Below are 5,669 nucleotides of genomic sequence, written 5' to 3'. Positions count from 1 at the left end.
CGAGGGAGTTCGGATATTAGGTCTTGTAAGCAGAAGAACAACAGTTGAAGAGGCTGTGGATCTGTTGGGTCCGTCATATTCACTGCACCGTATCAGTCCATTGCCTAAGTAACCGTCGATGTTACAGTATGAGTGCAGTCGTCTAACAGATTGTTTTCGATGCTTGATCCATTGTTATGGGAGAACTGGACAATTTTTTGATGCAATCGAACCGTCAAAGCAGGGATCCACCAACCGGAAGAAACTAGTTTACGTCATCCCAGGGTTAAAAGCTTCTGATTTTCTCAAATTGCCTTCAAAATTACTACGAAAAGGAAGAAGCACCCAAAAACATGCAGTTAGGTTTTGGAAAGTAAGGAAAGCGCTCTTGTTTTTTCCACCATTTTAAGCGTCTACATCAAAGCAGTTCCCAAGTTAAAGGATTATTTGCGCATGATACTTACCTTCCTTTACTTTACATTCATTCATGACTGGTAAAATAAGATCTTCTTTTTCCTACAGAATATTATTACGCTTTGATGCTGTGGGTAATCGCGAATCCACAATTTTTTGGTTCCCGCTCACCGAGATTTCGAATATGCAAAGTCAGTTCGTGCAAGCAAGGAAAACTTGTAGTGAATCATATAAGATTAATTGTAATTAATCATGTTTACTATGAAATAGTAACAAAGCCTTTTGACATACCAGGAGAAGGCCTCCGGGTAGCGGCTTCATCGTCGACAGGATGACTTTCTGGTCTGAAAGCATTACCTAATCATGCTCATGAATTATGTCTAGCCAGTGGATAATGAATCAAAGAGAATACCAAATGCTTGTAACTAATTTCTTATCCATTTTTTTTAACGGCAGGGATTGTGTCAGAGACGATTTAGCAGGTTGCCCAGACGTTTTTCCCCTTTACTCTTTCTTGTCCCAACTGAAAATACACAAAGCCATTTGGGTGACTTTGATAGGTGACAAAAAGCTGTTAATGGCTATGATTTGACTAGTGTCGCTGCAATCCACGAGATGTATGAGTGCATGCAACAGCGGCGAAGCTTTTTGTGGACAAAGGTGTACCATCTAATCTGTAGATGCCTACTCGTATCAACAGACGACTGCAAGCACAGTAGTGTGGTGGACGATCACGGCCGTGGTACTTTTGTTCCTCAGCCACAGTCTTGAGAGTTGTTCTGGTGAACATTCGACCGGCATGTAGAAGGCACTTCATATCCCGGACGCCTAGCCAACCTATAAGCGTCCGTCGAATGGTGAACATAGCACTGTCTTTCGCAAGCCTTTCCGATTTTAAAAGTTAGCACACTCCATACCATGACAGGTCTGCTGTTCTGAGATGGTTCAATTGTATAGGCAAATCTCCCTACCACAAAGCTGCTTTTCAGATGTTTGTCTGGATGCAGTATGATTTTGCGTGGAAAAACCAATGCAGGTCACACTCCTTGAAAATTATACTACCTTGTACCTTTTAAATTGAAAGGTATCGATTTAATTTGAAAGCCTCGCCTAATCCACTAAACCTACAGAGAAAAGCAACTTTGTGGGATTGTAGACTGGGTTAGTTTTAAGCAAAAAAAATTAACCGACACTTTGAGGAAGACTTTATCCCTACGAATCTAAAGCACCCCATTCACTGACAACATTGTTCAAGCCTTTAAAGCCAAAAATGTGGGCAAAAGGGACTTTGTTAGGGCTTTTCCTGCAGTACTTTTTTCCCCATTTTTGACATAGCCTCTTCCTGTTACAAAATTGTGATCCTGCGGCGAAAAGCTCTTGCATTACCAAATATATTGTGTTTGAGTGAACTCTTTCGCTTGCTTTGTCTGCATACCCCTCATTTATCTCCACCTCCTCAAAAGGATGGAGATGAACTTGACGACTTCCTTCTTGCAGAATAGTTATGTAAAATTCACTTTTGGAATCGTCTTTAATTGGTCACAATATTCCATGGAGGACTAGAGGAGATGGGATAGAGTTGGTGTGAAGAGCTTAATATTAGTGAACTGTAACGGATGTGGAAATTCTACCCCGTATTTTCAGTGCTGTTTCAGACCCTTCTAAATACTTATGAGAGTAGTGGTCAGGGTTTAAGGAATCAAAACCACATTTAATTTACGACGTATTTCCCCTGCCATGACAAATATGCACCTTTTGTCATTGCAGATGAAATACCATATGGTAGCCTGGTACATCTCCTCATCGGTGCTGAAGTTCTGACCCTTGAGGTGAAATTGTATAGTTAAGCTTTGCCACTTTTAGCGAGCTATCCTGTTCATGCCAAAATACACCTTCAACTCTTCTGTACAGATCAAAAACGTAAAGCTGTCTTAGCACCCAGCCTGCTTTGGTTTTTCGAAGTAGCTAACTTTTCTAAATGGCTGTGTTCACCATTTCTAAAAAAGAGACGTCTTTTTACACCTTCTTTATACAACAGATTATGGGTTGATCAGACGTCTGGGATCAGATAGACTTTCAGTGTGCTGCCTGAATGTTGATAGGAACGACCGTTTGATGCGATGTTTCTTACCTCCGTTGACAAGAAACTTGGCTCGTCAGTTCACCCTGTTGAATGAATGGTAGCACCTATCACTGATGCCAGTCCTCCTGGCCAACAGTGTGTGACCTGGTCTACGACATAATTGCCGCCTTGTAATGCGCTGTATAGTAGCAACATAGCCGTATGTCTTTGTAAAGCAACAAAATGCGAAGTCTTCTTTGACTTGAATGCTCTGCGCGGTTGAAGTGTATTTAAATCGCTCACAAGGCGGAAAAGAAAGAAGGAAGAATCTTTGCTTTTAAGGGGATAGCGCGATTACCGTTTTGCCATGAGCTTTGTACTTCCGATAGGTAATTATGCCTATTCAAAACGATTAAATGATACTTTTTAACTGATCATCTCCTAGCTTTCGTATGATATTAGAGCACGGTGCAGCCAGAGTAGAGACGATTAGGTAGTGCTAAAAAGGGCAACAAATTAGGAAGAAGGCGTGACATCTGGACGAAGTTATGAAGAGCTGTGCCTCATTTAACGCTCGCATCCAAATTCATCTTACTTTAAGGTACTTGTCTCTCAGAATAGCAATTGACAATCACAGTGCAAACAAAAGACTTGACAGGCGCAACCCTATCAAAATAGACAAGCTGCACCACTACCATCAGACGTTGCCACTTCATCGCACTCAATTCCAACTTAATCATTTACCATCGTGGTGGTTGAAAGTGTTCTTGTAGCAGTCACTCAAAGTGTCACGACTAACACACTTCATGGGAAAGGCAACAGAAGGAAGGACGTGTGTTTGCGTGGGCATTTCCAATCCCGCATAAATAGACTCACACATCACATCAATGGGAAACAGGGTTCTCTTCGTGCCACCCACACTCAAGCCTTCCTCCACTCCACCACCTCCGTGATTGATTAATGTGACAAATTCTAGTACCATCGGAGATAACGCTACCACAACACTCATCTTACAGATTGTTAATAGAAAATAAGTGATGGTGCAGCCTTCCAAGTCCAACAGAAGCGACAGCCAAAACACGCACCATCGAATAGTGTCATCAAATCACGTTCATCAGCCCTGTTCAGTGTTTTGTTTGGTCGATCCCTTGTGTCGTGACAATAGCGGTGCAGGTTCGAAGGTTTGGTGTCTGTCAGAGCAAGAGAGCGGTCAGAGCCAAGGAACACTCAGTTGCGAAGATCGGGCTTTTGGCGTCGGACATTTACTAAAGTAATAACCACCTAAGTGTTTCTCCGACTATAAATGTGTACTCTACTTCACCCTCCATTCTCCCATTTCAACAGTGAGCGTGAATGCATATTAATGTTAAAAATGGAACAATGCGGACTGGTTGGCAATTCGGGGCAGTAGCCAGCATTGAGTTCATTTCCTTTCTCCCCCTTCCTCTCCCTAATACCAAGTTGATAAAAGGGCACAAATCAACTCTCAGATGGCCAAGAAGTAATGTAGGTATGATTAGAAGACTGAAGTGGATTTACGATACATTTAATGATGAAACTGCCAAACAAAACAAACTTATTGCCCCTATCACCTGGTAGATTTCGCGGGTTCTTTCGGCCACCTACAATTAGACCTCCACACTGGTGTCACGGAGGCCAGTTGTGGTGTGCAATAGGACTACTTCCGTGCATCCACACTTTGTAACCTCGTCAGAGGTGACCTGGGCACTGCAGTGTTGACAACGTGGTGATATTTACTCGACACCCTTTTATCCCTTGAGAAGAGTATAACACCTCTTCCTAGTTATTTAACGTATTTTTACGCCCGTATGAAAACGTCGTACAGCAAAAGGTATCTGATTAGATGGCTAAATTTGCAGTGAGCGACGACATGGGAGGATTAGTAAAGCTTCGTTGAATCAGGGCGACTTTTACTAATCCCCAACTTTTTCGTAACGGCTTACGACGTCGTGATGCCACGGCTTAGCGAGTTGTTGTCACACTTAAAGAACAAGTACTTTTATTTCGATTAAAAGAGTGAAAAATTAGGAAAACTTGAAAAAATGGGGCTTCTCTGCTTTCTCAATGGCGAGAATAACTTGGAAAGATGGCCAGGAAGTGGCGACACAGACATGAGCTAGGAGAGAGTTTGGGCGTAGCTCTGAGGGCCCAAATTATGTTGTAGACCTTATTAACCCTTTTACTCTTTTAACAAGCCCTTCAAAAATCGGTTTGTGTGCGGCATTCAGTAGTAGTATTTTTTTTTACTAAAAACCAAATGGCGATAGAAAACTTTTAATTCGATGAAAGAACCGCAACTGTCGTCCATGATGCCTTTCCAACCCGATACACTTGATTTTTACTTTTATGCAATGCCTTGGCCCTAGAAACATGAAGTCTAGCCCAAAGCATCTCTAACACTATCTCATTTCTATTTTCCAACTCTCTGGTCTATTTTGTATCCAAAAATCATCACTGCGGAGAAAGAGTATGAGGATGAGAGAGCATCTTCACCCCTCCCATCATAAAATGCTCTAAGAGATCATTTCACAGCTAGCTTTTTTTTGGTATGAACTATTGTGTTATCTTCCAAGTGTTATATCTTGTACATGAATTTCACCCGTAATTGTTCGACCTTCCCCAAGTAATCAGATCGTGATGAAGTGGTGGGAGCCTAAAGAGTGTGAACGGTGTGGTCGAGATCAGTGAAACGCTCGTTGGTGTGACAAATATTGTAATACAAAGGTTGTTTCTCATCGCAAGTAAGCAGGTTGATCAGTAAATCAGTAAGTTAGTCGATTAGGTAGTTACAAAAAGACCCTTTCCTAATGACAGGGTATCATAAAATACGCAAAAGAATTGCTTATCGAATTAGTGACTTCTCAGGCTTATTTAATGTCATCATTTAATGCTTGGCATGTGATACACATTTGGTGAGGTTGGACAACGTCTTTAGGCTTTCGCTTGTTACCGTAGGCGTAAACACATTGTTTAATCCGCAAGGACTTGGAGCATGAAACATAGAACGCGGGGTTGGTATCCCTGTACCGGATACCGCATATCAAAGGAGAAGTGGTAAGCTTCTATTCAGTTTTGGAAGGCAGTTAGGGAGTTGGCTGGTGGATGGGGCAACCAGCTTTGCTTGAAGTAGTGGCATGGGAATTGGTTGCAGCGCAGGAGGGTAGAGAATGCAAGGAAGGTAGTGGAGAGGGCA

The sequence above is a fragment of the Echinococcus granulosus genome (assembly GCF_000524195.1).
Source record: "Echinococcus granulosus chromosome Unknown EG_S00051, whole genome shotgun sequence".
NCBI lineage: Eukaryota > Metazoa > Platyhelminthes > Cestoda > Cyclophyllidea > Taeniidae > Echinococcus > Echinococcus granulosus.
Note: the sequence above shows the minus strand (reverse complement) of the source record.